The sequence below is a fragment of the Salvia splendens genome, chromosome 18 (assembly GCF_004379255.2).
Source record: "Salvia splendens isolate huo1 chromosome 18, SspV2, whole genome shotgun sequence".
NCBI lineage: Eukaryota > Viridiplantae > Streptophyta > Magnoliopsida > Lamiales > Lamiaceae > Salvia > Salvia splendens.
In genome coordinates this window covers 13,993,391-14,017,338 of record NC_056049.1, presented here as the reverse complement: position 1 = coordinate 14,017,338, position 23,948 = coordinate 13,993,391, and the positions used below count along the sequence as shown (strand labels likewise).

General features: G+C 33.2%; 1 long non-coding RNA gene across 10 annotated transcripts; it reads right to left on the bottom strand.

The window, feature by feature from the left end:
* Positions 1-378: 378 nt before the first annotated feature.
* LOC121777415 lies at positions 379-15,239 on the bottom strand. Of its 10 annotated transcripts, none has more exons than XR_006045495.1 (32): positions 14,968-15,239; positions 14,778-14,896; positions 13,571-13,666; positions 13,146-13,392; positions 12,948-13,040; positions 12,362-12,442; positions 12,082-12,194; positions 11,736-11,945; positions 11,521-11,626; positions 10,500-10,569; positions 10,268-10,405; positions 10,060-10,171; positions 9,643-9,923; positions 9,430-9,534; positions 8,011-8,122; positions 7,594-7,874; positions 7,381-7,485; positions 6,152-6,289; positions 5,944-6,055; positions 5,529-5,807; positions 5,316-5,420; positions 3,879-3,990; positions 3,566-3,742; positions 3,017-3,129; positions 2,733-2,920; positions 2,492-2,632; positions 2,244-2,381; positions 1,773-2,110; positions 1,493-1,601; positions 1,085-1,356; positions 872-977; positions 379-442 (listed from the first exon to the last, which is right to left on the bottom strand). It is a non-coding gene; the product is annotated as an uncharacterized LOC121777415 (long non-coding RNA). The 10 variants fall into 10 exon arrangements; XR_006045490.1 differs by having other exon boundaries at positions 10,324-10,405; XR_006045491.1 differs by lacking the exon at positions 10,500-10,569 and having other exon boundaries at positions 10,324-10,405; positions 13,549-13,666.
* Between the last annotated feature and the right edge of the window lie 8,709 nt (positions 15,240-23,948).

Genomic DNA, 23,948 nt, shown 5'->3' with positions numbered 1-23,948 from the left:
GAAGAATAAATAAGGCGGTTGGCTAACTCGTTACCTCAGCTCCATAGTTATCTAATAAGACTCCAACATGGTCAGCGGACTCGGTCCTCATTCTGTTGTTCCTAGAACGCAAACCCTGTAAAATGTGAGGAATAGTCGTTGCAGCAGAATATGTTTGGATGACTTGGTTCATCAGTTCATGCATTTTTTCTCGAACTTTTCAATGTTATGTCCAGACTGCAGTCCAAGATAATAAGACATTAGATACTGCTTGAGATATTACTTTCTGAAAAAAAATAAAAAGAAATTCAATCCAATTCAAAACAACCAGAATCATTTGACATTAACTTACAGACAGAAAACTCATAACAATAAAGAAAAGCACATCACATCAGTTACCTTCTGATAGTGTAGCCCCTCATTTCTCAACAGATCCAGAAGCTCTTGAAGAAATTCAAGTACCCTATCGAAGTTAAAGAAGATCAAGAGTCAAGAAAGGATCCAAGATTGTTTAAATATGTTAGATAAGAATTATCAGGACATATGTATTCTACGATGCAGGATATTGTGTCTAAAATCTCAGAATGAGACCAAACATGCAATCATTGTTTCCAGTAAGCTGCAAATTATACTGTTGATGGACATTTTTATAACCAATAAGTGGGATGCAATAAACCCACGATGCAAAACCATAACTTAAGGGAGAAAACACACATAAATCCAGAAACAAATTTCCATGTAAATCATACGGTTGAGGGACATGTTTACACCCAAAAAGTGGGATACAATGAGCCCACGATGCAAAACCATAACTTAAGGGGAAAAACACACATAAATAGACCTAAATATATAACTGTTACAAATAAGGTCAAGTAATAATTTGAACCCTAACCTTTAAGCCGCTCTTTCCACACCGCACATTTTAGTTGAGTAATCGTCTCTACTTGAATAAGAGATCCTAATCTGCTCTCAATCTCTTCCAAACTCATTTCTCTTGGCTGTAAAGAAAAATGGGTTGTTAGTCAAAAATATCTATCGTGATGTCCCTAATAATAATGCATTCAGCTATCATACCAAAGGTAAGAGGGGGAAAAGAAAACAGCACCTCAACATCTTCAAGCTCCACAGGCATAGTTGAGTGATAATCTCTACTTTTTTCTCTTTTTTTGCTTTTTTTTCCTTTTTTATTCCTTTTTTCTTTTTTCCATTTTTTTACTTTTTCCCCTTTATTCTTTTCTTTTTTTTTCCTTTTTATTTTCTTTTTTTGGGAAGTGTTCTCAGACTTCTATACAGGTTGCCCAGAGCTTGAATAGGTTCAGCTGCAACAACGCTTTTTTTTCCTTTTTTTCTTCCTATCGTAATGTTTACATCTGTAACCTGCAAGATTCAAAAATATTGCTAAGGCAACACCGATTACATGGTCACAATATTAACACCAACAACATGTTCTACATAGAGTCAAGAGAGAACTGAATTAACTTGTGGACTTGCGGCCATTGAAACCATAGCATACCTTCTTTATTGTTCGACAAACTTCCGAAAAATCTACAGGAGTAATCTTTTTGGTGGATGCAAGTTCTGTTAGTTCAGCGACAACCTCTTTCCTCTCACACCATTTGAACCTTTTTGAAAATAAAATATAAACAGTATGAAAAAAATGCTACCAGAATTATAATTATCTGCAATGGATATGTGGCACGAGAAAAATCAATATAATGATATCGAAAAGTGGAATAACCTAATATATTTTTGATTATGAGATAAATGAGTTATAACGGAAAGTAGCATAATACCTTCAGAAGCACCATATGGCTTTAATCATTCGCTATTCGCTAATAATAGCTAAAGCAGAACCTTGTATATCTCTCAAGTTTTTGGATACCTACAGTAGCTCAAACCCCAACATCTTCATGCTCCACAGGTTTTAGTTGAGTAATCGTCTCTACTTCTTTTTTCTTTCTTTTTTTCCTTTTTTTCTTTTTTCCCTTTTTTTCTTTTTTTTCTTTTTATTTTTGTTTTCTTTTCCTTTTTTGTCCTTTTTCTTGGGAAGTGTTCTCAGACCCCTATAAAGGTTGCCCAGTGCTTGAATAGCTTCAGCTGCAACAGCAACGGTTTACATCTGTGATATAACCTGCAAGATTCAAAAATATTGCTCAGGCAACACCAATTACTTGGTCAAGATATTAACAACAATATGCGATGTATAAAGTCAAGAGAGAACTGGATTAACTTGTGGACTTGTGGTAATGGAAACCATAGCATACCTTCTTTATTGTTCGACAAACTTATGAAGAATCTCCAAGAGCAATCTTTTTGGAGGATGCAAGTTCTGTTAGTTGAGTAATCATCTCTACTTGAATTCCTAATCTGCTCTCAATCTCTTCCAAACTAATTTCTCTTGGCTGTAAAAAAAATGGGACGGTTAGTAAAAAATATCTATTGTGATGTCCCTAATAATATATTAAGCCATCATACAAACGGTAAGAGGGGAAAAGAAAACAGCAGCTCACACCTCAACATCTTCATCCTCGACAGGCTTAGTTGAGTAATCGTCTCTACTTCTTTTTTCTTTTATTTTTCCTTTTTTCCCCTTTTTCCTTTTTTTCCTTTTTTTTCTTTTTTTTTCCTTTTTTTCTTTTTTTCTTATAGTAACCTGCAAGATTCAAAAATGTTGCTCAGGCAACACCAATTACTTGGTCACGATATTAACACCAACAATATGTTGTGCATAAAGTCAAGAGAGAACTGGACACCTTTATTTTTCGACAAACTTCTAAAAAATCTCCAAGAGCAATCTTTTTAGTGGATGCAAGTTCTGTTAGTTCAGCAGCAGCCTCTTTCCTCTTACACCATTTGAAGATTTTCTCACAACACACTCTTTAGGAAGCTTCGATGCTACCGCAGTAATTTGGGTGACAATATCAATAACTTCTTGCAGGACCTGTTCAACAGACCATGCTTAAGCAAGTTCAACATTCCAAGTAGTCGATAACAACAAAGAAATTATGTAAAAATTTTAAGTTTCTGGATGCAGCACCTGAACATTTTTCTCATTCCAGCTGGGAATAACACAAAGTAAATGGATCGACCTCTCAACAGATGGATCCAAATCAGTTTGTGATTCAACCTACTCTTTAAAAGACACAACAGCTGAAACAAAAAATTCATAAATTAAAAATTGTACTACAGATTTATCATTAGCAAGATAACAATTTTGAATGGGTGGCCTCGTTTCTAATGCATTTCATACAAAAGCATCTCAAGAGTTTAATACTCTAACATAGAAGAACCAAAGACAACATGTATACTACAGGATTATCTAACCTTTTTAGAAAAGACCAATAAACAAAGCAGTTAATCCACACCCCATATACTATTTTGCTTCAAATATACATGATACATTTTTCTAAATTAAAAAATGGCAACAAAATTGATAAAGGTTTATCTTAAGAGCAAAAGGAAAATTCAAAACAAGTAGATTATAGGATCCATATAACTGTAAACATAGGAGGAGGAATAACTAAGAAAAATTCCATACTAACGTTGCTTAATCTATAAAATATTTAGGTAGACAAAGAAACCACACATGGAATGACTGACAATCTTCAACATTTTTCCTTTTTTTCCTTTTTTTCCTTTTTTTGGGAAGTGTTCTCAGACTCCTATACAGGTTGCCCAGAGCTTGAATAGCTTCAGCTGCAACAGCAACGCTTTTTTTTCCTTTTTTTTCTTCCTATCGTAATGTTTACATCTGTGATATAACCTGCAAGATTCAAAAATGTTGCTCAGGCAACACTAATTACTTGGTCACAATATTAACACCAACAACATGTTCTACATAAAGTCAAGAGAGAACTGGATTAACTTGTGGACTTGCTGTCATGGAAACCATAGCATACCTTCTTAATTGTTCGACAAACTTCTGAAAAATCTCAAGGAGTAATCTTTTGGTGGATGCAAGCTCTGTTAGTTCAGCGACAGCCTCTTTCCTCTCACACCATTTGAAACTTTCTGAAAATAAAATATAAAAAGTATGAATAAAATGCTACCAGAATCATAAGATGGTACGAGAAAAATCAATATAATGATATGGAAAAGTGGAATAACCTTATCTATTTTTTATTATAAGATGAATGGGTTATAATGGAAAGTAGCATATTAACCTTGAAAAGCTCCATATTGCTTCACTCATTCGCTAATAATAGCAAAAGTGGAACCTTGTAAATCTCTCAAATTTTTGGATACCAATAAGGGGAGAGATATAAGATAGGTTTAGTGCCACCTAACAACTAAAGTTAGCAAACCTCATTCAAGGAATAAAAATTTTGGATGTTCATATAGTTTCTTGTAAACAAACCCTCAATATTTCATTAAAGCATGCTTCAGCTGCTCTTTAAAACTGCTCTTTAAAAGACAGTAGTTGAAACAAAAAATTCATAAATTAAAAATTGAAGTACAGATTTTATCATTAGCAAGATAACAATTTTGAATGGGTGACCTCATTTTTTAAAGCGATTCATACAAAAGCATCTAAATAAGTTTAATACTCTAACATCAAAGAACCAAAGACAACATGTATACTGCAGCATTATATAGCCTTTTTAAAATAGACCAATAAACAAAGCGGTATATAAAGAGAATATCAAGAAAATTAAAAATAAAAAGCCATGATATGAGGATTAATCTACACCCAATATACTATTTTGCTTCAAATATACATGATAAATTTTTCCAAATTAAACAATGGCAACAGAATTGATAAAGGTTTATCTTAAAGAGCAAAAGGAAAATTCAAAACAAGCAGATTATATGATCCATATAATTGTAAATATAGGAGGAAGAATAACTAAGACAGAAAGATTCCATACTAACGTTGCTAAATCTATAAAATATTTAAGTACACAAGGAAACCACACATGGAATAACTGACAATTTCTTCAACGGGAGCATATTAACTAACCAGAAAAATTTTCCTTAATAAAAACAGAAGAACGATAATATTATAATGAAACATAATCATCTATGAAACAGATGCACCGGTCAAGAGTTATTTTTCTAAGCATACATTAGCATCAAAGCCAGATAAATTGTTTCCATTAGTAACAAATTTCTCTAATGCAGGATATTGTGTCTAAAATCTCATTTAAGAGACCAAACATGCAATCATTGTTTCCAGTAAGCTGCAAATCATACGGTTGATTGACATGTTTATACCTAAACAGTGGCATACAATGAACCCTTGATGCAAAACCATATCTTAAGGGGAAAACACACATATATGTTACCTAAATATGTAACTGTCATAAAAAAGGTCAAGCGGTAATTTGAACCCTAACCTTTAAGCCGGTCTCTCCACACAGCAGATCTTAGTTGAGTAATGTCTCTACTTGAATAAGGGATCCTAATCTGCTCTCAATTTCTTCCAAACTCATTTCTCTTGGCTGAAAAGAAAAATGGGCCAGTTAGTCAAAAATATCTATCATGATGCCCCAAATAATAATGTATTCAGCTAGCATACTAAAGGTAAGAGGGGGAAAAGAAAACAGCACCTCAACATCTTCAAGCTCCACAGGCATAGTCAAGTAATAGTCTTCTCCTTTTTTCTTTTTTCTCCATTTTTTCCTTTTTTTTTCCTTTTTTTCCTTTTTTCTTTTTTTCCATTTTTTTTCCTTTTTTTCTCTCTCTTTTTTTCCTTTTTTTCCTTTTTTGGGAAGTGTTCTCAGACTCCTATACAGGTTGCCCAGAGCTTGAATAGCTTCAGCTGCAACAGCAACGCTTTTTTTTCCTTTTTTTTCTTCCTATCGTAATGTTTACATTTGTGATATAACCTGCAAGATTCAAAAATGTTGCTCAGGCAACACTAATTACTTGGTCACAATATTAACACCAACAACATGTTCTACATAAAGTCAAGAGAGAACTGGATTAACTTGTGGACTTGCTGTCATGGAAACCATAGCATACCTTCTTAATTGTTCGACAAACTTCTGAAAAATCTCAAGGAGTAATCTTTTGGTGGATGCAAGCTCTGTTAGTTCAGCGACAGCCTCTTTCCTCTCACACCATTTGAAACTTTCTGAAAACAAAATATAAAAAGTATGAATAAAATGCTACCAGAATCATAAGATGGTACGAGAAAAATCAATATAATGATATGGAAAAGTGGAATAACCTTATCTATTTTTTATTATAAGATGAATGGGTTATAATGGAAAGTAGCATATTAATCTTGAAAAGCTCCATATTGCTTCACTCATTCGCTAATAATAGCAAAAGTGGAACCTTGTAAATCTCTCAAATTTTTGGATACCTATAAGGGGAGAGATATAAGATAGGTTTAGTGCCACCTAACAACGAAAGTTAGCAAACCTCATTCAAGGAATAAAAATTTTGGATGTTCATACAGTTTCTTGTAAACAAACCCTCAATATTTCATTAAAGCATGCTTCAGCTGCTCTTTAAAACTGCTCTTTAAAAGACAGTAGTTGAAACAAAAAATTCATAAATTAAAAATTGAAGTACAGATTTTATCATTAGCAAGATAACAATTTTGAATGGGTGACCTCATTTTTTAAAGCGATTCATACAAAAGCATCTAAATAAGTTTAATACTCTAACATCAAAGAACCAAAGACAACATGTATACTGCAGCATTATATAGCCTTTTTAAAATAGACCAATAAACAAAGCGGTATATAAAGAGAATATCAAGAAAATTAAAAATAAAAAGCCATGATATGAGGATTAATCTACACCCAATATACTATTTTGCTTCAAATATACATGATAAATTTTTCCAAATTAAACAATGGCAACAGAATTGATAAAGGTTTATCTTAAAGAGCAAAAGGAAAATTCAAAACAAGCAGATTATATGATCCATATAATTGTAAATATAGGAGGAAGAATAACTAAGACAGAAAGATTCCATACTAACGTTGCTAAATCTATAAAATATTTAAGTACACAAGGAAACCACACATGGAATAACTGACAATTTCTTCAACGGGAGCATATTAACTAACCAGAAAAATTTTCCTTAATAAAAACAGAAGAACGATAATATTATAATGAAACATAATCATCTATGAAACAGATGCACCGGTCAAGAGTTATTTTTCTAAGCATACATTAGCATCAAAGCCAGATAAATTGTTTCCATTTGTAAGAAATTTCTCTAATGCAGGATATTGTGTCTAAAATCTCATTTAAGAGACCAAACATGCAATCATTGTTTCCAGTAAGCTGCAAATCATACGGTTGATTGACATGTTTATACCTAAACAGTGGCATACAATGAACCCTAGATGCAAAACCATATCTTAAGGGGAAAACACACATATATGTGACCTAAATATGTAACTGTCATAAAAAGGGTCAAGCGGTAATTTGAACCCTAACCTTTAAGCCGCTCTCTCCACACAGCAGATCTTAGTTGAGTAATGTCTCTACTTGAATAAGGGATCCTAATCTGCTCTCAATTTCTTCCAAACTCATTTCTCTTGGCTGAAAAGAAAAATGGGCCAGTTAGTCAAAAATATCTATCATGATGCCCCAAATAATAATGTATTCAGCTAGCATACTAAAGGTAAGAGGGGGAAATGAAAACAGCACCTCAACATCTTCAAGCTCCAAAGGCATAGTCAAGTAATAGTCTTCTCCTTTCTTCTTTTTTCTCCATTTTTTCCTTTTTTTTTCCTTTTTTTCCTTTTTTCTTTTTTTCCATTTTTTTCCTTTTTTTCTCTCTCTCTTTTTTTCCTTTTTTTCCTTTTTTTGGGAAGTGTTCTCAGACTCCTATACAGGTTGCCCAGAGCTTGAATAGCTTCAGCTGCAACAGCAACGCTTTTTTTTCCTTTTTTTTCTTCCTATCATAATGTTTACATCTGTGATATAACCTGCAAGATTCAAAAATGTTGCTCAGGCAACACTAATTACTTGGTCACAATATTAACACCAACAACATGTTCTACCTAAAGTCAAGAGAGAACTGGATTAACTTGTGGACTTGCTGTCATGGAAACCATAGCATACCTTTTTAATTGTTCGACAAACTTCTGAAAAATCTCAAGGAGTAATCTTTTGGTGGATGCAAGCTCTGTTAGTTCAGCGACAGCCTCTTTCCTCTCACATCATTTGAAACTTTCTGAAAATAAAATATAAAAAGTATGAATAAAATGCTACCAGAATCATAAGATGGTACGAGAAAAATCAATATAATGATATGGAAAAGTGGAATAACCTTATCTATTTTTTATTATAAGATGAATGGGTTATAATGGAAAGTAGCATATTAACCTTGAAAAGCTCCATATTGCTTCACTCATTCGCTAATAATAGCAAAAGTGGAACCTTGTAAATCTCTCAAATTTTTGGATACCAATAAGGGGAGAGATATAAGATAGGTTTAGTGCCACCTAACAACTAAAGTTAGCAAACCTCATTCAAGGAATAAAAATTTTGGATGTTCATACAGTTTCTTGTAAACAAACCCTCAATATTTCATTAAAGCATGCTTCAGCTGCTCTTTAAAACTGCTCTTTAAAAGACAGTAGTTGAAACAAAAAATTCATAAATTAAAAATTGAAGTACAGATTTTATCATTAGCAAGATAACAATTTTGAATGGGTGACCTCATTTTTTAAAGCGATTCATACAAAAGCATCTAAATAAGTTTAATACTCTAACATCAAAGAACCAAAGACAACAGCTAGCCTTTTTAAAATAGACCAATAAACAAAGCGGTATATAAAGAGAATATCAAGAAAATTAAAAATAAAAAGCCATGATATGAGGATTAATCTACACCCAATATACTATTTTGCTTCAAATATACATGATAATTTTTTCCAAATTAAACAATGGCAACAGAATTGATAAAGGTTTATCTTAAGAGCTAAAGGAAAATTCAAAACAAGCAGATTATATGATCCATATAATTGTAAATATAGGAGGAAGAATAACTAAGACAGAAAGATTCCATACTAACGTTGCTAAATCTATAAAATATTTAAGTACACAAGGAAACCACACATGGAATAACTGACTATTTCTTCAACGGGAGCATATTAACTAACCAGAAAAATTTTCCTTAAGAAAAACAGAAGAACGATAATATTATAATGAAACATAATCATCTATGAAACAGATGCACCGGTCAAGAGTTATTTTTCTAAGCATACATTAGCATCAAAGCCAGATAAATTGTTTCCATTTGTAACAAATTTCTCTAATGCAGGATATTGTGTCTAAAATCTCATTTAAGAGACCAAACATGCAATCATTGTTTCCAGTAAGCTGCAAATCATACGGTTGATTGACATGTTTATACCTAAACAGTGGCATACAATGAACCCTAGATGCAAAACCATATCTTAAGGGGAAAACACACATATATGTGACCTAAATATGTAACTGTCATAAAAAAGGTCAAGCGGTAATTTGAACCCTAACCTTTAAGCCGCTCTCTCCACACAGCAGATCTTAGTTGAGTAATGTCTCTACTTGAATAAGGGATCCTAATCTGCTCTCAATTTCTTCCAAACTCATTTCTCTTGGCTGAAAAGAAAAATGGGCCAGTTAGTCAAAAATATCTATCATGATGCCCCAAATAATAATGTATTCAGCTAGCATACTAAAGGTAAGAGGGGGAAAAGAAAACAGCACCTCAACATCTTCAAGCTCCAAAGGCATAGTCAAGTAATAGTCTTCTCCTTTCTTCTTTTTTCTCCATTTTTTCCTTTTTTTTTCCTTTTTTTCCTTTTTTCTTTTTTTCCATTTTTTTCCTTTTTTTCTCTCTCTCTTTTTTTCCTTTTTTTCCTTTTTTTGGGAAGTGTTCTCAGACTCCTATACAGGTTGCCCAGAGCTTGAATAGCTTCAGCTGCAACAGCAACGCTTTTTTTTCCTTTTTTTTCTTCTTATCATAATGTTTACATCTGTGATATAACCTGCAAGATTCAAAAATGTTGCTCAGGCAACACTAATTACTTGGTCACAATATTAACACCAACAACATGTTCTACCTAAAGTCAAGAGAGAACTGGATTAACTTGTGGACTTGCTGTCATGGAAACCATAGCATACCTTTTTAATTGTTCGACAAACTTCTGAAAAATCTCAAGGAGTAATCTTTTGGTGGATGCAAGCTCTGTTAGTTCAGCGACAGCCTCTTTCCTCTCACATCATTTGAAACTTTCTGAAAATAAAATATAAAAAGTATGAATAAAATGCTACCAGAATCATAAGATGGTACGAGAAAAATCAATATAATGATATGGAAAAGTGGAATAACCTTATCTATTTTTTATTATAAGATGAATGGGTTATAATGGAAAGTAGCATATTAACCTTGAAAAGCTCCATATTGCTTCACTCATTCGCTAATAATAGCAAAAGTGGAACCTTGTAAATCTCTCAAATTTTTTGATACCTATAAGGGGAGTGATATAAGATAGGTTTAGTGCCACCTAACAACTAAAGTTAGCAAACCTCATTCAAGGAATAAAAATTTTGGATGTTCATACAGTTTCTTGTAAACAAACCCTCAATATTTCATTAAAGCATGCTTCAGCTGCTCTTTAAAAGACACAATAGCTGAAACAAAAAAATCAGAAATTAAAAATTGAATTACAGATTTTATCATTAGCAAGATAACAATTTTGAATGGGTGGCCTCATTTTTTAAAGCAATTCATACAAAAGCATCTCAATAAGTTTAATACTCTAACATCGAAGAACCAAAAACAAAATGTATATTTCAGCAATATAACCTTTTTAAAAAAGACCAATAAACAAAGCAGTATTTAAAGAGAATATCAAGAAAATTGAAAGTAAAAAGCCATTATATGAGGATTAATCTACACCCCATATACTATTTTGCTTCAAATATACAAGATAAATTTGTCCAAGTTAAACATTGGCAAAGGAATTGGATAAAGGTTTATCTTAAGAGCAAAAGAAAAATTCAAACAAGCAGATTGTAGAATCCATATACTTGTAAATATAGGATGAAGAATATCTAAGACAGAACAATTCCATACTAACGTTGCTAAATCAGTAAAATATTTAGGTAGACAAAGAAACCACACATGGAATGACTGACAATCTTCAACGGGAGCATATTAACTAACCTGAAAAACTTTCCTTAAGAAAAACAGAATAACGATAAAATAATTATGAAACATAATCATCTATGAAATGATCAACAGACACCAACTGACTTAGAAACAGATGCACCGGTCTAGAGTTATTTTTCTAATCATACATTAGCATCAGAGCAAGATAAAATTGTTTCCATTTGTAACAAATTTCTGGGACGCATGATAGTGTCTAAAATCTCAGTTTATAGACAAACATGCAATCATTGTTTCCAATAAGCTGCAAATCATACAGTTGATGTACATGTTTATACCCAAAAAGTGGGATACAATGAACCCTTGATGCAAAATCATATTTTAAGGGGGAAAACACACATAAAAACACACATATATATGACCTAAATATGTAACTGTCATAAATAAGGTCAAATGGTAATTTGAACTCTAACCTTTAAGCTGCTCTATCCACACAGCACATTTTAGTTGAGTAATCGTCTCCGTTTGAATAAGGGATCCTAATCTGTTCTCAATCTCTTCCAAACTCATTTTTCCTGGCTGTAAAGAAAAATGGGCCAGTTAGTCAAAAATATCTATCGTGATGTCCCTAATTGTATTCAGCTATCATACAAAAGGTAAGAGGGGAAAAGAAAATCGTAGCTCAAACCTCAACATCTTCAAGCTCCACAGGCATAATTGAGTAATCATCTCTACTTTTTTTTTCTTTTTTCCTTTTTTTCTTTTTCTTTTCTTTTTTTTCCATTTTTTCCTTTTTTTTTTGGGAAGTGTTCTCAGACCCCTAAAAAGGTTGCCCTTTTCTGCAACAGAAACTATTTTTTTTCCTTCTTCCTATCGTAATGTTTACATCTGTGATAACCTGCAAGATTCAAAAATGTTGTGCAGGCAACACGAATTATTTGGCTACGATATTAAGACCAACAATATGTTCTGCATAAAGTCAAGAAAGAACTGGATTAACTTGTGGACTTGTGGTCCTGGAAACCATAGCATACCTTCTTTATTGTACGACAAACTTCTGAAAAATCTCCAGGAGTAATCTTTTTGGCGGGTGCAAGTTCTGTTAGTTCAGCGACAGCCTCTTTCCTCTCACACCATTTGAAGCATTCTGAAAATAAAATATAAAAAGTATGAATAAAATGCTACCAGAATCACAATTATCTGCAATGGATATGCGGCATGAGAAAAATCAATATAATGATATGGAAAAGTGGAATAACCTAATCAATTTTTGATTATAAGATGAATGAGTTATAATGGAAAGTAGCATAATACCTTGAAAAGCTCCATATTACTTCAATCATTCGCTAATAATAGCAAAAGCGGAACCCTGTATATTCTCAAATTTTTGGATACCTATAAGGGGAGAGATATAAGACTGAATTACTAAGGCAGGACAATACCATGCTAACGTTGCTAAATCTATAAAAAAAATTGGTAGACAAGGAAACCACACATAGAAAAACTGGCAATTTCTTCAACGGGAGTATATTAACTAACCAGAGAAATTATCCTCAAGAAAAACAGAAGAACGATAAAATTATAATGAAATTATCAAAAGACACCAAACTGACTTGCAAAACAGATGCACAGGTCAAGAGTTATTTTTCTAAGCATACATTAGCATCATAGCCTGATAAAATTGTATCCATTTGTAATTGTAACAAATTTCTATGATGCAAACATGCAATCATTGTTTCTAGTAAGCTGTAAATCATACGGTTAAGGGACATGTTTACACCCAAAAAGTGAGATACAATGAGCCCACGATGCAAAACCATAACTTAAGGGGGAAAACACACAAACAGACCTAACAATATAACGGTCACAAATAAGGTCAAGCAATAATTTGAACCCTAACCTTTAAGCCGTTCTTTCCACACCGCACATTTTAGTTGAGTAATCGTCTTTATCCTAATCTGTTCTCAATGTCTTCCAAAGTCATTTCTCTTGGCTATAAAGAAATATGGCCCAGTTAGTCAAAAATATCTATCGTGATATCCGTAATAATAAATTCAGCAATCACACAAAAGGTAAGAGGGAAAACAACAGCTCAAACCTCAACATCTTCATGCTCCACAGGCATAGTTGAGTATTCGTCTCTACCTTCTTTTTTCCTTTTTTTTCTTTTTTTCCTTTTTTCCATTTTTTTCCTTTTTTTCTTTTCTTCTTTTTTTTCCTGTTTTTGGGAAGTGTTCTCAGACTCCTATACAGGTTGCCCGGTGCTTGAATAGATTCAGCTGCATCAGCAACACTTTTTTTTTCCTTTTTTTTCTTCCTATCGTAATGTTTACATCTGTAATAACCTGCAAAATTCAGAAATTTTGTGGACTTGTAATGGTTACAAATGTTTACATCAATAACACTTGGCCACGATATTAAGACCAACAATATATTATACATGAAGTCAAGAAAGAACTGGATCAACTTGTGGACTTGTGGTCATGGAAACCATAGCATACCTTCTTTATTTTTTCTACGTACCTGCTTTGAAACTGTTCTGCATTAAACAGTTCTCTTAAAATTGGTGTTTTGCCTTTTTCCAAAGCTGCAATCATAATCTTCTCTTTTCTATGCAACCTGATACATAAATAGAAAAATATATTTAAATAGGTTAGTAATATAATTAGTAAACTTTTTTATATAAATCTGTAGTAAATAATGTTTAAACTGTTCCGTAAATTAGAAGTAGAACAAACAATAGGCATGAAACAATATGGGACCTTAAAATCACAAGTTCATCATCTTTGTTTTTGGAAACCATATACAAATGTTTTGATGCATCTAAATATTAGACTTTATGACCTATTTGTTGAATTGATGAATTAACAGAAAAACATGGCAAATATTAAATTGAAGAATGAGCTGAAGTGCATGACTGAACTAGTATTACTCAACATCCCAGATATAATGCTTACAATATTAAATAGGTTTCTTAATATCCCATAGATATTGCTTATTCAAATGCACGCAGCAAACAAAGGCCTGAAGTGCCCCAAAACCTCAACAGTGGGCATAATTGTGCAATGTTTAGTTTGTGTATGACATTGAGTATACAAACCTAAACAAAATTGCTCGTCCCGTTGCAGCTAGCCATAGCCCATATAGCACACATGCATTATCATTTTCAAAATCTTGCATGAATAAATCCTCCCCATGCATGCTCCAACAGTGAGTTAATTAGAATCAGAGGAACAAAGTCCCCAACACCATGATGAGTATGAAGAATAAGAGGAGAGGAGCCTTATGTATCTTGTCGCCACATTAAACATCACACGGTAAGAAATTCACTATAAATAGAACATCCCTATCAACCCTTTTTCCCATCACAATCTCTCATCAGTTTCATCATATAAACTTATCCATTCCACCCACAAAAATCCATGTTTCCACCCATTCAAGTTTGGAGGAAAGTGCTTCAAGAGTCTAGCTAGCAAGGAGAGGAGAGTTGCATATTGTTCATTCATCAAGCTTTTTCTCATCATCTAAGTAAGTTCCCTACCAAAATTCTTTCTTCAAAGCATGCCATCATTTAGTACATATCTCCGTCCCAAAACCCAAAACACAAGCATGCTTAATATTTCTTCAAGATCTCAACTCTTAAGCATAAATAGGAAAACCTTGGCCTCTTGAATCACAAATACATAAGCCAATTAATTAAAGATTAAACTAAGGAAATAAGAAATCATACATGGGCTGGAGTTTCTGCCCTCCGGCGGCTCAGCGGCGGCGACGGCAGCCCGGCGGTGGTGACGAAATCCGGCAAAAGACGACACTCTTTTTCAATGTCTTTTCAACCCCTCTTGATTTCTGAAAATTTAAGCAAAGATTCAAAGTTTAGAAAATTGTTTTACAAAATTTAAAAAGTGAAATATACTCACCTCCGAAGCGGCGGCGGCCGGCGCAGCGGCGGCGGCAGCCCGACGGCAGCAGCGGCGGTTTCCAGCCGGCGGTGGTGCTGGTGGAGAAGGAGACCGAGAGAAAGTGAGAAGAGGGGAAAGAGAAAGAAAGAGAAAGGAAGAAGGAGAGAGGGGCGGCTGGTCGGCGCCGGCGTGACCGGCAGTAGCCGTTTCCGGCAGAGGCGAGAGAGAAAAGGGAGATTTGAGAGAGAGACGTGGGGAGGGGGGCAGGAGGCGCAAAGTGAGTATGACGTGAGTAGGGCTTGATCATTTATTTCTTTAATGGCTAAAGAATGGATCTTAAAATTAATTAATTTTTAGGGCCTCTTTTATTTATCTTTTATTATATTGAATGGACTCTTTAAAATTAAAATATTTGAGCCAAAGTCTTCTTTAAATTTTAATATTGGATTAGTCTAACTTTTATGATAATAATAATAATAATTTATTCTTAAAGTTAGAATTATTTAACTAGTAAGCTATGTCTAAGTTGAAGCTTTGGGATTTATTGTCTTAAATTTGTTTGTGTCCTTGCATAATTTGAGTAAGGTAAATTCATGGTTAAATTATTTAACCTCTTGATTTAATTAATTTCTTGCAAATGAATTAAATCTCTTAGTTGAATTAATGAAGTTAATGGTTTAAAGGAATGAGACGAGATATAATCCTAGGTGCATGACATCTACTTTTACTTATCTTGAAGCTAAATGGTCATTAATAAATTTTTTTAACTAAGGCAATCGCAAGGAAGTAATATCCTAAGAAGGAGGTATTTTCTTAAAAAAGTTGCAAGGTTTAAGGTTTAACAAAAAAACTCCCAAGTGTTATTGTTATAATGGCTTGACAATATTTCTTGTATACATGTATATTTATATCTTTCGGCAATGTATTCACTGAGTATGTTTTGTACTCAGTCCTACTTGTATTTCTAAATCTGTAGGTTGAGCCGCAATGAAGGGAGAGTGCTTAATCAAGTGGGCTTATTTCTAAATCATGCAGTACTCTCGGAGGTTCATGTCTTCATACATGGAACCGTGTTTCAGTCGTTTCCGTTGTGCTAATTTCTACTTTTTCCTAAGACGCTGATATTTAAATAAATCGTGTTGTACGAACCTCTAAACTCGAATTCTTGTGTGGTCGAGTGTGAAGGGGTTGGCAGCGGAAGCGCATGATAAAATCAATTACATAATAATTCTAATTTATTTAACAGATTATTTAGAAAAATTCTATTCGCGCAATTATCACATGTATCATGCTCATAACTTGAATTAAAACATGCTTTAAGTATAATTGAAACCTAAAAAATGCTTTTATAAGGTGATCAGTCATATAAATGTATAAGCACAAAAGAAATCAAAATAACCACATGAGCCAGAGCATAGGAAGAACTCTACGAAAGAAATCAAAATAACCACATGTATTGTTTATTTTTTATAGTGAGTGCGTGTAGGGCACTATCTGTATTTTGTATTTGCGGTTACGCAAAATACATGCACTGTAAACGCAAAACACAGACTATGTGCTACACACGCTACAGAAAATACACAATACACAAACTACAGAAAATACACAATGCACACACTACATAAAACACACATTAATGTGCTTGTATTTTGTGTATAGAGCGTGTACTTTGTGTATGGTGCGTATAGTGTGTTTTTTGTACATGTATATTTAGTGTATAGTTTGTGTATATTGTGAATAGTTTGTATAGAGCGTGTATTTTGTGTCCTATGTAAAATGTGTATTGTGTTTAATATATGTATTATGAGCACATGGTGTGTATTTGTGTATATTGTGTAGCATTGTTTTGTGTATATTGTATATATATTTTGTGTGTAGTGTGTGTGTTGTGTGCAATGTATTTTGAGCACTTTGTGTATTGTGTGCTATATGTACTTGTGTATTTTGTGTATATACTTTGGGTATAGCGTCTTGTGTATTATGTGCAATCTATGTTGTGTGTATTTTGTGTTATGTGTGTATGAATGTGCTTGTATTTTGTGTATAGAGCGTGTACTTTGTGTATGGTGCTTATAGTATGTATTTTTGTACATGTATATTTAGTGTATAGTTTGTGTATATTGTGAATAGTCTGTATAGAGCGTGTATTTTGTGTCCTATGTATAATGTGCATTTTCTGTGTAATGTAGTGTGTGTGTTTTGTGCGTGAAATGTTTGTATTTTGTTTGTAGTCTGTGTAATTTTAGGGTTCTGCCTGTTTTGTGTATTTAGTCTATTTGTTTTATGAACATTGTGTATAGCGTGTGTCCAATGTGTGTTTATTGTGTGTGCTTTGTTTGTATTTTTTGTATATGTTTATTTTATGTATGTAGCTGTCTGTATGTATAATTCTGTATGTATAGTGTCTAGTATATGTATTTGGTTTATAGTGTGTGTAATGTGTGTATTTTGTGTATAATGTAATTAATCTATCTAGTTTGTGTATAGTTGCAATGCATTGTGTGTAGTGTGTTTGTAGTGCATCTAGTTTGTTTATAGAGTGTTTCATTTGCAATTTGGTATTTCCCATGAACTTTGAAATTGGTATATAATATCACAAACTTTGCATTTGGTTTGGTATTTCCCAAACTCACTCAAATAAGATATTTTCATCTAAATCTTATTTTACGTAGGCAATCGTGATACATTTTTAGATATTTTAAACCACTTTTTAAGTTCATAACATGTAGGATAAAAAGCCACGTTGATTTAATTGTGTCAAGTGTGATACAAAAAAGCCTAGTAAGTTAGACAAATAGTAATAGACATGCCGTGGGAAATACCAAATGAAGTGCAAACTTTGTGCTATTATATACTACCAATTTTAAATTTCGTGGGAAAAAACAAATATTAGGCAAAGTTTATGCTTTTATGGATCAATTTCCCGTAATACTTCATTCGTCCTTAAAAAGTAGATTAGTTTTACCATTTTAGGCCATCCTCGAAGATTAGACCAAGTCTAAACATGAAAAAGTTTTTAACTAATTACACACTAATAATCATGTGGACCTCATAATCTACTAACACTACTTCTATTATATTTGTTTCTCCCTCTCTTATTTTTCACATCTCTTTTTTATTTGACCAATGGTATATTAAAACGGGTGTCTCTTTGTTATTTGACCAATGGTATATTAAAACTGGTATCATTTATAAATTTGTATATTTCTTTATAACAGAGTGAGTAATGAAACTCCTTAAAAAATAGGATCAATGAATGCTCATTTAGCAATGTGGGACAAACTGAAGCATATATTCTACAATATTAAAATTTCATATTCAAGTGAGAAACTTCAAATCACTTTTTGCCACTTACTAGAAATCAATTTTTTTTAAATAATATACCATAATATAAGAGTTTAATCAAATGATAATTAGCTTAATTTGATAATTTTCATAACTAAATCAATTCGGTATATTACAAATGTCAATTTTGATAACTTAATTTGATAACTAACCAGGTTGGTATATATACAGAGATTTAATCATATGATAACCTATATCTTGATAGCATGGATATAACTTACTTGTGGGGTTTCCAGTTAACTTTCTCTTGCTCTGTCTTTGGATCCAAGTTACTTTTGGGCTTGAGTCATGTTTTTGAATGATATATTTTGATCATATTTACAGGTTGGGGATTTGCCTAAACCCCGCCCACATTGGGTGTTTTTTATTATAAAGAAAACATACATCTTGTATTATAACTTAGTAGTAACTTAATCTTGGCCACATAATCTTGAGATCTAGTGGCTTAAATTAATCCCTCCTCTTTTTCTTAATTTTAAATGAAAAGGGAAATTTTGACATTTGATGATTTTGAATATAAGATCTCATCTACTAGCTACAATTATTCCTCTACATTTTATATGAAAATCAATTTCTCTCTTAAAATAATTTTAAATTTCTAGTCCTCAATAGGCAAACAAAGATCTTATGTGACTTAGGGGCAAGCATTAATCATATGCCCTTTAGCTTCTTTCGGTGTATTGAAGGCAACCACTGTCACCCTACATTAGTAGATAGTGAAGGGGATTGGTGCCCACTGCACAACGGAAGACATGCATAAACAAATAAATCAGATCTACCGATCTATTTGACTGATTATGGGATTAATTATTCACATGTTAAACAACCAATTGCATACAAGAACGCACATAAATCATGCTTAGGAAATAAAACCCTAATTCATGATTTCCTACGGTTTAGAATTACCGAACAAATTCTCCAAAGAATCGAGGATTGTTTGCGCCTTCTCCACGTGATGTTCTTCGTACGCAACCACGAACCTTCTAATGTGTTACCCGAACTCAGTCTAACCTTTGGGTGGGCAAAGCTCGCCAGAAATAAAAGGACTTGATTAGAGAAGACAAAAAATCAGTTCTGGATAGACTGAAAAACACGTTCAATCTGGAGAGAGGTGCGATTTAAAAAAATGAATTAATTCATTTGTCTTATGTCTAATCTCCTTTATATAGAGTTATGATGGACCAGATTAGGGATTCATGGAGGTTGGACTTAGGCCAAACCTGTTGGACTTTTACTAATTAATTTGAGCTCCAATTTAATACAAGTCCTACATAATATTATTATAATCCACTATAGTATAATAATATTGACTGCCCGTCCAATCCAAAATTATGAGTAATTCGGGCTTTACCTCTTTAATTTATTATATCTCGTGTTTAAGATATAAATATCCATTAATTAACATAAGTCTGCTATTTGACTTTAATTAATTAATATCTTTTTCCAAGAGTTGTTTAGTTCAAAATCTTTATTTATTATTCTAGAATAAATTCCAACCGGCCGAGTTTCTGAATAATAAAACATTTTTCGAACACGTCTTGAGGATATCATCAAACTGGACTCACCCATCACATGATTCATTGCCATAATAATACTAGCACCTCTAGACATTGATCACCACTACCCAAGTTATCAGGATTCTTGGATTGCGAAAAATCCGCACCATTTGATAAATCAAAGTAGTGCATAATCAATATCGTATGCTCAATGTTATATCAACAATGATCAAGAAATAACAATCACCGAGACCTCGTCTTTCAGTAAATAGCAAGAAAGACTTATCTCAACTGTTAGATCCTTCAGTGCTATACCACACCAGTGTTGTTTATTTCCTAAGGTAAGGAAACATGCGGACTGACACTGCAACCTTTCACGATAGGTAGTCAAAGCCTATCTAGATTGTGAAATTCTATTTGTCTTCTACAAAGGACCGACTGCGTCACCTTCTGTGAACATCGTTCACGGCTAGTCTACTATGCAGAAGAATTAGACTTGTTTGCTTCTTATACATTTAAATGTTTGAGAAACATCTTATAAATGCATAAGCAAAAGCCAATACGATAAAATTACTTCTTCCCCCCTTGGGTTAAAAGTGGATTGTAGAGTTTATTGAATACAAGCAATTCTATCCGTGCAACATGCTTGAAATATGCTTTTCAGTATACCAATCCTAACAATCTCCCACTTATACTCAAAATCATGCTTTCAAGTATACCCACTGCTAAAACTCTCCCACTTATACTCTAAGTAGGTCTCGGACCATGATACATCGAACTACCATATTTTTTCACCTCATATGTAAAACATGTTACCATATAAGAATTTTGTGAAAAAATTCTGTCAGGTTGTTCTCTGATAATATCTTGGTAACTATAATGTCTTGCTGCGCACTTAATCCTTAATTAATTTCATACTTCCTCTGTATGTGATTCCTTAGCTTTATCAGATCGTGCTTCCCTCGAGTTAGACACATGGCTAGAGTATTCATAACAAAATATAATACTCATAGGCATACTCGAATTCACGGTCAAAGCTATTAGGAAATTACTAAGATGAACAACTACATTAGCAGTTTCCGATGAAACCGCACTTGTAATTTTCATGGCAGAGTCTGTGATGTATTCAAACTCCTTCATGACTCAGTTTTCAACTCCTAAAGCGAACACATAGTCAGACGATGACTCGATCATCTATCAATTATAAAATTGAGTCGATGTAACCTAAAGGACATAACATGGATGTCTGGTAAACTAGAGCATACCATTTAGTCTTTTTCAAGTACTATAGTATATTCTTTACCAATCCAATGTCCTTGGCCATGGTTAAAATGATATCAAGCTTCTATCGGCGAAGCTAATATCTAACTTATACAATCATAGCATACATGAGACTTCCAATTACAGAACTTGTCTCATTCTTCTTGATCTCATTCAGTGTCGAAAAACATTTGACTAGAGAAAAGATAATTCCATCTAGAGAAGTAAAACATTTTCTTGGAATTTTCAATGCTAAAGTGTCTAAGTATTGTGTAGATGTAGGATTCTTTAAGAAAACATAACATTCTTTTTCTAGCAATCTAATGACGTAGATGCTTAGAATGTAACTAGTCTATCTTAAATCCATCATCCTTAAATGGGTAGACGATCAGTTTCCTACGCTAGATAACCCTCTAAGTTGTTTATCAACTTTTGTAGATGTCATCATTGTAGAGTTCCAAGAATACCATATATGGTGCACTTTCAACTTTCTTGTACTTGTAGCTTTGTTAAGGGCACTGGTCAAATTCAAAATATTTGACAACGTGAATGAAACACATGTTCTATGATTTAGATACTTTCCTAAGACCATAAATGATCTACATACGCTTCCAAATCACGTGTTGCTTGCCCTTCATTACATAACCATTAAGATGTTCCATGCAGATGATCTCCTCAAAACTTCTACTAAAGAGAACTGTCTTGACAATCATAATACATACATCATAATTTATGCAGGCTACATAGACAATGTGATACAGATCGACTTAGGCATAATGGCAGGCGAGAATATGATTCTCTCTTGGTATAACCGTTTAGCCATTATTCTAGCCTTTTAAGATCTCTGTTTAAACTTGCAGATCCACTAGCTCCCACTAGCTGAAATAGTCTATGAGTAGTATCGCAAGTCTTGCAAACATTCTTGTCTATTTAAGATTGTTATTCAGAATCTATCATCTTATCAAAAACGACTATCTGAATGAGCCAATGCGTCCTTGTAGTTACAAGGATTAGGTTCAAGTCGATCTAAGACTGAGTCAAAAGACTCTCTTAGACCCATGAACTTGTTATGTTCCCAAAGAACGCTCCCACTATGACATGACTCTTACAATCTTAGGTACAAACGTTGATTTTCTTAGTGCATAAGTTTCTAATAGTATTACTTCTTGGTTAAGATGAAAAATAGATATTCTCATTATTTTGAGAATTATCATGTTTGTTAGGCTTGTAGTTCTTCAAATAATCTTCATCAAAGAATCTAGTATTCGTGTAAACAAACACCTATCATGTCGTGAAGATTATAGAACCTGTATCTTTTCTATCATTTGGGATAACCTTAAAACATACCTCAGTACACAACTCCAATTACTTGGATACCTTTTCCAAAACATGTGTTCAAATAACTCCACACCTTGAGATGTGCTGGACTAGACTTGTCTCTAGTCCACAACTCGTGTGTTGTAGAAGGTATTGATGTCATAGTAGTTTCTTTATGGTATAACTCGTTGTTTCCAACATATATCCCATCAAGGATAAGGTTTTATTGAGTAAAACTGTTCATTTATCGAACTTGTCTTTGAGGGACTTCGATATCTTCTTATATGACTATCCAATTCTTTAGAAGAATGCTTGTAGTAGTCAACTAGGATTTAACTCCCACTACTGATCGTTACTCATTGTTCGTCTCCTATTGTGTAAACCATTGAGACTTGCTAGTATTTCTATATTGCATTTCTATATGTATTCTGAATCCCTTGAACTACCAAAGGATTCTAACTTATAGTGCATCAACCAGACTTACTTGATTGATTCTTCAGCTATTTAACAAACAAGTTGTTAAAATCTCAGTAGTCATTTGAGTTAGACAAAATCAGTTTGAAAAATTACTAAGTACTTTCTTGGCCTTGTTTTTAAGTGTCATAAATACTTTATCATTCATTGTTTAAGAAGTTGAACTGTCGTGTTAAACTCAATCTTGTTGCAATTATATTGTTTAGATACTATGATGTATAATTTGTTATTCTATGGTACTATGATAGATATTCGATCCACATTTCTCAATAATGCAAGCATTATAAAATGAAATTGAACATCGTGGAATCATAAATGAGTTTAGAAACTGAATATAAATTCATTCTAAACAAGACTGTACCAATAAAACAAAATCTCTAACATCAAAACAAAACAATAAAGTGGGCATAAATAAATAGCTCTCACTGCAACAACTGCCCAACTAGATCTAGATCTATCCTTTAGAAGTTGCATTGTTACCTAAGCCATTGTCCTTCTATATAAGAGGTCAATCCGACTTACAATGCATCTTCTCTTTGTCTTTTCACCAAATTTTTCTTGCATTTCTTGCTTTCAGCAGGCATTGATGACAATACGGCCCTTCCCTCTTTCCATTGCTAGTCTCCTGTTCGCTTGAACTAAGACATATGAAATATGCAGCCTTAATGAATTCGTCAACTATCATGTTATCTTCCTCCAATAGTAATTAAGTGAATATAATGCTTAGGGTTTCCAACTATTCAGTAACAACCTTCATATAATCACTCCCTATTACTTTTGGCGATGAACTGAGTGTAGAAACTATTTGAGTAACTGAATCAGAAGATTCCTCAAAACATTCTATCTTTTCTGGATATTCCAATATAATCTGGACATCGTCCTCATTGGATATCCCTTTATCATCGGTATAAACCAAGACTTATCTTACTACTTTAAAGAAAGTAGTTTGACCTTCTTCCTCAAAGAACTTGTCAAGTATATGCAAAAAATGCATTCTCAAACTTTCTTTGTGGAATTTTGTTGAGGATATGGAGGACATGATTCGGTGATTACAAACTTTAAGTTTTCAGCAATGAGAATCTTATCCTTTTAACATTTTCAGTCTAC